Genomic DNA, 10,645 nt, shown 5'->3' with positions numbered 1-10,645 from the left:
ACTAATCACCGAGAAACATGCTAAACTCATCAATATGTTAAGAACAGTCTAACTAGGTCAACAATTGACCAAATAAATATACATTTATACAATAAACTTCATCATGATCTAGACGTCAATTGTAACACCCCGAGTTCAGGACCAGGATCAAACCCACGTGGAGATCCGAACTCGAAGCGTTGCGGGTCATAAAAAGCCTAAAAAGTTTTTATTTTTTAATAATTATTTCACTAAGCATAAAGAATTATTTTTATACATGAATATAATTAATTATAATAATACATTAACAACATTCTCAACAAAATATTAAAATCAAATTACACATCAACTGATAATAAAAACAACTCGGTCAACAATCCATCAAATTTTAAGCTCCAATTCCACCATTTAAGAAATCTGTAAAAAATGTCAATTGGGGTGAGTTGACGGCTAAATAGGTATACTTTCCCATCCTCAAAAAAATATACCAACATCACAATGAATTAAAAAAGAAATGTATTCAACAGTTTTGTTTATAATTTCACAACTCTAGAATTAATTCTGAATTATTATTTATTTCATTTTAGTTTGTGAGTTCACGGTACGAATGTCCTTGGTTCGTACACCCACCTATCGTTTCTCGACATGGGAAACCTCCATCAATGGTCAGGAACAAAAGTTCCTATGGGGATCATACCCATCTGCTCTCGGAGATCATTACCCGTTTCATTTTTGTTATCCGGCACGAAAAATCGCCATTGATGTTCAGGAAACACAAGTTCCTACTGGGGATCCTTACCCATTTAAATCACGGGGATCATTACCCGCCGTTAGCATGAAACATGTTTCATCTAACGGAAAAACATGAACTCTTTCTTTTGTAAATTATTTTTATAATTAACTTAATTAATCTTTCCAGTTAAATTTTAAGATCATTCATATTATCAAAACAACAATTATATACAAGTATTCAACTTAGTTCAAAACAGAATGAAAGGAGAAGACACTATTTTCAATTAAAGAAATCACAAATAATATTTAAAGAAAATGAGTAAGTAAATTTACCTTGATAATTGTTTATCATCTCATAGTTAAACTCCAATGAATTCATTCCACAAAAACTATCTTCCTTCTACTCTTCTTGCAAGATATATATTTACCTAAAATCCTAAGAGCAACATATAGGAAATAAGAGTCTAAAATCTATTAGCCAGGTGTATTTATACACATATGTCAAAAGTTAATTATTACCCTTTTTAATCCTAGCATTTTTAGGAGCCACTCAAAAGGAATTAGGGGGGATTCTTTTATTCCCAACCATTGAAGAGGGTTAAGGGGTGTCTTAAAAATTAGAGAATTGTCTATGTTGTCCTTCACCTTTATACTAAATCTATACCTATATCCTTTATTTTCATAATCACATCATTCCTTTTCTTCTTCTCTTTTATACCCAGTGAATTTTTTTCATCGTTTTAATTTTGATTGAAACCAAAGATCGTCGATCAAACAAAATTTATGATTGATTGTTTAAAATTAAAACCCAAAATTCATTAACATTAAAGTTGAAACTTAGAACATCAAAAAAAAAAAGAGTTAAACGAATAAATGATAGTAGTTGTGATCCAAAATCAGGATTTGATTACTTGAAATTAAAAATTTGATCCGAAATTTTCTTGGAATTGCAGTAGCAGAAACATAATCTGAAGGTAACGATCTATTTTACCTACCGATTATGGTTGATGTTCTTGGATTTACAATAGCAGGAAAATAATCGGTAGATAAAAATCTATTTTATCTACTAATTGTGGATGATGTTCTTAAGAAATGATGAACAATAACCAGAATCGGTAGATAAAATGATTGTTATCTGCTGATTATTCTTGATTCAAAAAATTCAATTTTTCTGTACTAAAAATTAAACACAATCGGTAGATAATAAACACAATTTACTACCGATTATGGTAGTACCAAAATTCGAAAATTGAAGAATTTTTTTCAAAAATTCATTTTGGGGCCAGTATATAATCAGAAGTTTAATTAACTTAAACTTCTACCGAAAATGGGTAATTCTCATTTCGAAATCCACTACATAATCGGAAGTTAAGTTCACTTATCTTACTTCCGATTGTTATAATTCCAACATTTGAAAAATCAAGTTGTTTTTTTTTCAAAAACTCATTTTGGGGCCAATATACATTCGGAAGTTTAATTAACTTAATATACTACCGAATATGGTAATTCTCATTTCAAAATGCCACTATATAATCGGAAGTTAAGTTCACTTACCTTACTTCCGAATGTTATAATTCCAAAATTCGAAAAATTAAGGGTTTTTTTTTCAAAAACTCATTTTGGGGCCAGTATACATTCGGAGTTGAAGTAGATAACACATCTTCCGAATGTTGTAAGTGCAAATGCAGAAAAATTTAGAATTTTCGAAATTTCTGATTTTTGGGCCAACACTCATTCGGAGATTTATGTATGTTTTTGATCTCCGAATGTGACAGCTCAAAACCAACCATGCCATGTCTCTAGATGGTTCCAAAGGCCGTTATAGAAGGTTAGCCAACGCACATTCGGAGATTTATGAAAATAAGTTATCCTCCGAATATAGAAGTTGCAAAACCAGAAAATTTTAGAATTTTCGAAATTTCTGATTTTTGGGCCAACACTCATTCGGAGATTTATGTATGTTTTTTATTTCCAAATGTGACATGTTCAAAACCAACCATGCCATGGCTCTAGGTGGTTCCAAAGGCCGTTATAGAAGGTTAGCCAACACAAATTCGGAGATTTACGAAAATAAGTTATCATCCGAATATAGAAGTTGCAAAACCAGAAAATTTTAGAATTTTCGAAATTTCTGATTTTTGGGCCAACACTCATTCGGAGATTTATGTATGTTTTTGATCTCCGAATGTGACAGGTTCAAAACCAACCATGCCATGGCTCTAGGTGGTTCCAAAGACCGTTATAAAAGGTTAGCCAACACACATTCGGAGATTTACGAAAATAAGTTATCCTCTGAATATAGAAGTTGCAAAACCAGAAAATTTTATATTTTTCGAAATTTCTGATTTTTGGGACAACACATATTCGGAGGATATGGATATGGCATATCTTACCGATTATGACACTCGGAAGATATGTATTTCTCGAATGTATGTCATTATTACTCAAAAATGAAAAGAAATGAAAAAACAAGAGACAAAAAACATTCTAATACTGAACCGACAATAATCGGAGGTTTTAGATTTTTTTTGTCTCCCGAATGCATTCGGGAGATAAATATGTTACTTTATCATCCAAATGTGTAAAGGTAATTCCGCCATTATGAATTACGCGAGATAAAGACTGGCTACATTTTTCGTTTGGGTGATCTTTTTTGTCTTATTGTTGGCCCCTAAATTAGTTTCAGTGGACCCTAAAAATGCTAGGTTTTTAATATCATTAATAAAAACAAATTATCTTTTTAAGTCCATGCATATATTTAAGTCTCGAATAAGAAGTTTCTAGTACACAACATGAAGGAATGGAACGACTTATCAATTTCCATTTTATGTAAATTAATATATTAAAATAAGAATCATTATTATTTATTAATTTCACAAGCATTATCTCTATTAAATATTCAAAAATAACCTTATTAGAGCTTCTCCAATGGTGAATGTAAATATTTTATACGTGGCATCACTTCTAAGACATCCTTTGAGTATAAAATCATAAATATTAGGAAAAATAAAGTTTTATCTCAAACCCATAAAATTTTCTATTATTTGTTTACTTATTTGTAGGCATACAATTGGTTCAAATCCTTTCCATTCTTATTTTTCAATGATTTTTATTAACAAAATTGTGACTAGGATGGGAAGACATCCTCTAAGTGAATGTCCAAAACTAGAGGTTCACCTAGAGGATGTCTAAATTTTTTTTACCACATCATCTTCACATCAATGGGTTGAAGATGATGTTTTATAAATATGGTCGTGTATCCTACGTGGATTAGGACTTTTTCCTTCACACACATTTCATTGGAGAGGCTCTTAGAGCAATTCCTATGGAATGAACAAACTGAGAGTTTGTTCATTTTGCTCCCACTATGGAATGAACAAACCAAGAAAATGGATGTTCAAATGAACATATCTGTTCATTTGAACATCGAGTTGGAGTATTAGACGCGCGTCTGTTGTAAAGACGCGCGTCATTTCTAAAAACGCTGGCGACAGAAGGAATAACGCCAGCGTTCTTCTTACCAACGCGCATCTTCAGTGATGACAGTAGCGGTTTTGTGAATGTCTCCAAGTGTTTCCTGTGAGCGCTAACGGTTTTTCCCATCATCGCACAATAGAACTCCAGGTAGTCAGGATCAACACAATAGTAATCTAGACGTTAAAACCAACTGCAAGAGAAGAAGAGGAGGTGGTACGAAAGCTGCAAAAGCAGCGAGAGACGCAGCCCAACGAGCAGTAGAAGTAGGTTCAAGCGAGTTCAACTATGCTGATCACAAGGAAATAGAGATGCATATGGAGGCATCTAGAGTCAGGGACCGTGCCATTGCTTTAGAAAATCAGAGGAAAAGTCGTCTTTCGCGAGAACAATACTACAGGGATTGTAGGCTAAACAAGTTACTCTCCTTGGAACATTGGCAAAATGAATGAACGACAATATAATATTTGGAATAAGCAAATGGATCAAGTCCAGGCCGATCAAGTCCAGGCCCAACAAGTTCTCCACCAAAAAACTGGAGTCCCCCCTCAACAAACTGGCCAGTTTGTGAATGTGGAAGACGAAGATGATGCCTCGGAAGAAAACGAAGAGGAATTCAGTCTTGCTAATGAATGAAAATGTTTAGTTAAATTCAGTGTAGCTAAAAGTTTACTTTAATTCAGTATAGTTAAGTTTAATTTAATTCAGTGTAGTCGTTTTGATTTAATTCAGTTTAGTTTAATTAAAAAAATAGTTTTAACAAACAACTTTAAATTAAAAAACATATTAATTAAAATAAACAACAACCTTTAAATTAAAAACATATTAATTATCTCCCTCTCCCTCTTCCCCTGCCTCTGCCTCGCCCTCCCACATCGTCTGCTTCTCCTTTTAAAACCCAAAGGTGCTTTGTTAAATCTTGTATTAGTTGTGTATATATTCCCCGATTGTGGAGTCTGTTAGTGGCAAGTATATATTCTCTTGCCGGATGACCACGCTCTATCACAAGATCCTTGGTTAAATCTTCATCTTGAAAACTAGTCCAGGTTGGGTCACGCCTGATTTCTTCAATGACCATATTATGCAGAATAATACAAGTTAGCATAATTTTGTTCATTTCTTGAATATCAAAAAAGCAGGCCGGCCCAGCTATGATGGCAAACTTCCTTTTCAATATGCCAAAAGCGCGGTCAACATCCTTTCTGCATGCCATTTGTTGTGAGTTAAAGTACTGCATATCCTTCGAAGTCGTCGGACCAAAGCCTACCTGTTTATAAGCTTGAACCATAGTTGACCATTCTTGATAGATTCCCTCTGCTAGATAATAACCCTGAGTGTAATGATTACCGTTGATGGTGAAATTACAGTGCGGTGCGATCCCATTCTTAAGATCTTCAAACAATGGTGACTTATATAAAACGTTGAGATCGTTATTTGAACCCGGGAGTCCAAAAAAGCATGCCAAAACCAACAATCATAAGTAGCTGAAGCTTCAAAAATTACAGTTGATTTTGGATAATGACCCTTATATTGGCCTTCCCATTCTACCGGAAACGCATGTCGCGTCCAGTGCATGCAGTCAAGACTACCTAGCATTCCTGGAAAACCCCTCTCGGTGTTTTCTGCAGTTATTCTTTGAACATCTTCCTGAGTAGGCTTTCTTAAAAAGGTTGGACCAAAATGCTCGACTATTGTTTCGCAAAACAGTTTGAGATACCTAAAGGAGGTTGTTTTCCCAATACGGATGTAATCGTCCATGGAATCCGCCGGTACCCCGTAACATAGTATAAGGAGGGCCGCAGTGATCTTTTGTTCGGGATTAAAGCCTCGTATATGTCGTGCATCATACTGATAATTAAACAAAGGTTGTACCTGACAAATCTCGGCAATAATCATTTGCGTCAAGTTGAGGCCCATGCGGAATCGACGCTGAAAATCCTCATCGGAATACACACAGTCATGATTAAAATAATCTTGCATCATCTTTTCGTGGTAAAAATGTCGATTCCGCCACGTCCATCTTCTAATCGCAACTTCATATGTATCTAAAGGCTTTGATATGATCCCGGTTTGTAATTGCAACATAAAATTTCGTCTTCTTCTATCTTGATCTGAATCTTCATCCATTTGATGCAAAAACTCCATACACATTTCTTTATCTTCATCATACAACATGTCATCCATCTCCATATCCTCCCCAGAAGAATCAGAATTCATGATTGAAAATTGAGAGTAATCGAAATTAAGAAAAGATTGATCGGATGAAAGATTGTTGTGTATTTGTGAGATCAAATTCGAGCCGTATTTACAGAGGTGGAAACTAGCCGTTCCGGTGACCGTTACAAAAGTTGTCGTTGCCGTTGGCGACCGTGTCTCAAACGCTAGCGTTCATATCTCGGTCGCTGGCGTCATCCACAACAACTCCAGCGCTTGTAGTTCGAGCGCCGGCGTCTTCGTTGATGCCGCGCGTCTAACTATCTATCACTCACTTGTTTTCTATAGTGGCGAATCCTATTTGACCATACAGGTGGATGAACAAACAAATACATTTGAACATTTCCATAGGAATTGCTCTTAGACTCCATGCATTTTCTTGAAAAGTGCATGCATTAATATTAAAATTGTTAGAGCATTGCTCGGTCGAACTCGCATGCGTTGCTATCTCAAGCATGTTTATCAATGTTAGTGATCAAAACTATAAGTCTTGATTTCTAGTCTATTATAGCTAAGTCTCGGACTAGGATAGAAAGTGTAGTTGAGCTCAAGGACTTCATGGAGATTCATCATACAAGTAGAAGTACTACTCAAGGAATCGGTGGAACTTCTCGACAAAAAGGTATGTGAAGATTTGAACTTATCTATCACTCAAAAGTCTATCTACTCTATCTCATACTCTTTGAGACAAGAAGTCATATGATATATATATATATATATATATATATACTTGGATTATACACATTTGGTATTTCGAGCCGAGTATACCTTGCCTATCTATATCTCTAAAATATGTGTTAGTAAGCTTTTCGCTTCGATCAAGTTTATCTTTACCATGTGACGAAAGTCATGATATGTTTCAATCTCTTGAAAATTTCTTTGACGAGAAATGGTGTAACAACTATGTAACGTCCTCTAAGAATGTTTCAATGATTGAAATGAGAGTTTAGATTACATAACCAATGGTGGACATAAGCATTATTGTGGAAACACATTTATGTATAAGTCCTATTCCGTGAACCAAATTTTGCGAACTTTGTTGATCAAGAGAACCGGAAGAATGGCGTGAGCCAAGTCCGCGAACTACCAAAGTTCTCAAACCCGAGAATCTATGCCGGAGTTGACAAACTACTTGCGTGAAGCTAAGTCCGCGAACCGGCGAAGTTCTCATACCCGAGAATTTCTGCTAGATTTTGTAAACTCTGCCCGGTAACTTAAGTCCGCGAACCTAGTTTGCGAACTTGAGAAGGTTATATATATCTGAAGATGATTTCTGAACTTAAACTTAAAAAACTAAGGAATGCAGTTTGCAAACCGTGGCTATAAAAGTTCATGAACCGATTCAAGTGAATCAAATCATCTTTGCTTCAATTATGTCTTGTGTAGTACATAAGATTTCCTTGCAATTGAACAACTCTCTAACTAGTTCATTTGAAGTCATTTGAACTAGTTATGGTAAAGAAGAACATGGTTGATATGAAATGCTCATATGTCTAACCTTTTGGTTAACTATTGTTGAACCAAAAAGTGCATACGTTTAGGTACGGTTAACAAACCTAGAAGCGTGCATTGTCAAGTGCGTGTAACAAGATAAGTTTTCGATCTAACGGTTGAGAAATATTAGCTTGAATCTAAATCAGGTTTTCATCTAACGGTGATTATTGAATGCTTTGTTACTAAGCTAACATTGATTGCAAATCCTGATTTGAAAGACTATATAAAGGAGACATCTAGTATTGTGCAAAACTAATCCCCACACCTTACGTATGATACTAGTTTGCGTGCTAGAGTCGGTTCTCCTTTAACCTTTGGTTTTCTTCTTCTAAAACCAGGTTAACGACTTAAAGACTTCATTGGGATTGTGAAGCCAGACCGATACTACTTTTATCGTAGTTGTGTGATCTGATCTTGCATCTTCTATCGTACGAGTACAATCAGATTGATTGGCTTGAGATTGGTATCACAAACATCTTCGTCTCATTGTTTGTGATTTCACAACATCTTGTTTCGCTACCATACGATTAAGATTGTTTTGAGGTGATTGATAACTCTAGGCTGTTCTTCGGGAATATAAGACCGGATTATCAATTGGTTCCTGTTCACCTTGATTATTATCAAAAGACGGAACAAAATCTTTAGGGTTTATCTGTGGGAGACAGATTGATCCTTTGATAGACTTGTCTGTGTGAGACAGATTTGTTTATTGTCAAAGCCTGCGATTTTGGGTCGTAGAAACTCTTAGTTGTGGGTAAGATCAGCTAAGGGAATCAAGTGTGCAGTATCCTGCTGGGATCAGAGGCGTAGGAGCATAACTGTACCTTGGATCAGTGAGAGATTGATTGGGGTTCAACTACAGTCCATTCCGAAGTTAGCTTGGAGTAGGCTAGTGTGTGCAGCGGTTTAATACAGTGTGTGTTCAATCTGGACTAGGTCCCGGGGTTTTTTTGCATTTGTGGTTTCCTCGTTAACAAAATTCTGGTGTCTGTGTTATTTCTATTTCCGTATTATATTTGTTTATATAATTGAAATAATACAGGTTGTGCGTTTGAATCAATCAATTAGAAATCCGACCTTCGGTTGTTGATTGATATTGATTGATCCTTGGATATTGGTCTTTGGTACCATCCAAGTTATTCCTTGTATTTGATTAGAACTCGCAGTTCTTGCTTGAGTTAATCAAATCAAGAAGTGAGTATAAACTCGTTGATATACTTTTAATTTATTGAGTCTTGTTGATTCTCTTGTTAATTTAAAGTATATTCGAGTTTGTCTATACAGATTTCTAAGCGAAATATTGGGTGGTGTTGTTAGACTCCCGCTTTTTCAAAAAGAAATAAGTACATACTTTAAATGTCATTCATGTTTGTTTTAAATTTCCTTGAGTTACAAATTGAAACAGAAGATAGATAGAGAGCGTGAATCGGCGATAACTCAGGCGAAAACTGGTTACAACTCAGTTACAATTTCGGTGTCTTTCTGATGATTAACAAACAACAGGCTACAGATGGAGTTTCGATTGAACCCGGGGGACATCAATCAAGGATTAACACGACGTTAATTAACAGACCGTGTGTTGAAGATGCCCATATAATTGATCCACAGTTGGAATTGGGGAAAAACGATTCTCAAGTGGATAAAAATACAACGATGAGTACCCAATCTGGGAGCGCATCTAATTATCAAAATTGGAAGATGGGAAGTCAATCTGATGATATGATTATCGAAGAATCTTCTCAGGAGCAAAGGGAGGTTCATAATCGCAACCTAAGGTCAGTTCATAATCAGTCACCAAAGACAATATCGTATAAGGATGCCTTTTTGAATTCAGATTCAAGGTGGAGAAATTGCTTCCAAGAGTGGGGTTTGAAAGAGGTAGATGTGTATCTGGTGAGGGAAACTACAACTGCTCCTGCTGATGTTGAAGTGGATGATGGGGTTCCTTCAATCAAGTTGGATATTGACATACAAAAACGAATTATCCAGCCATGGAAATACTGTTTAATCGGTAAAGTTGTGGGGAAAATGGTAGGTTATAAGTATTTGTCATTCAAAATTAATGAATTGTGGAAGCTGTCAGGTAAGTTCATTATTCTTGATCTTGGGTGTGATTTTTTCTTATACAAGTTTGAAAATCCAGATGATTGTAGATTTGCTCTTCTTGAAGGACCTTGGTTTATTAATGGACACCACCTTTCTATGAGAAGATGGTCCCCAAATTTTAAGCCTTCTGAAGCCTCAGTTAACACAACTGTTGTTTGGGCTAGATTACCTGAACTACCTCTTGAATACTTTGATAAGGATGTTCTTGAGAAAGTAGGTGAAAAAATTGGGAGATTGATTAAAGTATACAATACTACCGATCTTATCTTACGTGGAAAATTTGCAAGGGTGTGTGTGGAGGTCTCTACAGATCAACTATTAGTGCCTTTTGTTAGAATAGGATCTGTGAAACAAAAAGTAGAGTATGAGGGAGTTAAATTGGTTTGTTTCCACTGTGGAAAAATGTCCCATAGGAAAGAAAATTGCCCTTTGAATGTTAAGGATTCCAACATTGTAGTTAACTCTGAAGATGTTAGTAACATTGTTAAGATGCCCAATAATGATTCTAAATCTGATCTTTTTCCAGGTATAGGCAGCTCTTCTAATGCAGAAGAAAGTTTTGGTCCTTGGATGTTGGTGGACAAGAAAAAGAATAAAGCAAAAGGGGCAGGTGCTCTTGTGACTAGCCGGAAGGACAAGATAATAG

The sequence above is a fragment of the Papaver somniferum genome, chromosome 8 (assembly GCF_003573695.1).
Source record: "Papaver somniferum cultivar HN1 chromosome 8, ASM357369v1, whole genome shotgun sequence".
In the NCBI taxonomy this organism is placed as follows: Eukaryota; Viridiplantae; Streptophyta; class Magnoliopsida; order Ranunculales; family Papaveraceae; genus Papaver; species Papaver somniferum.
Note: the sequence above shows the minus strand (reverse complement) of the source record.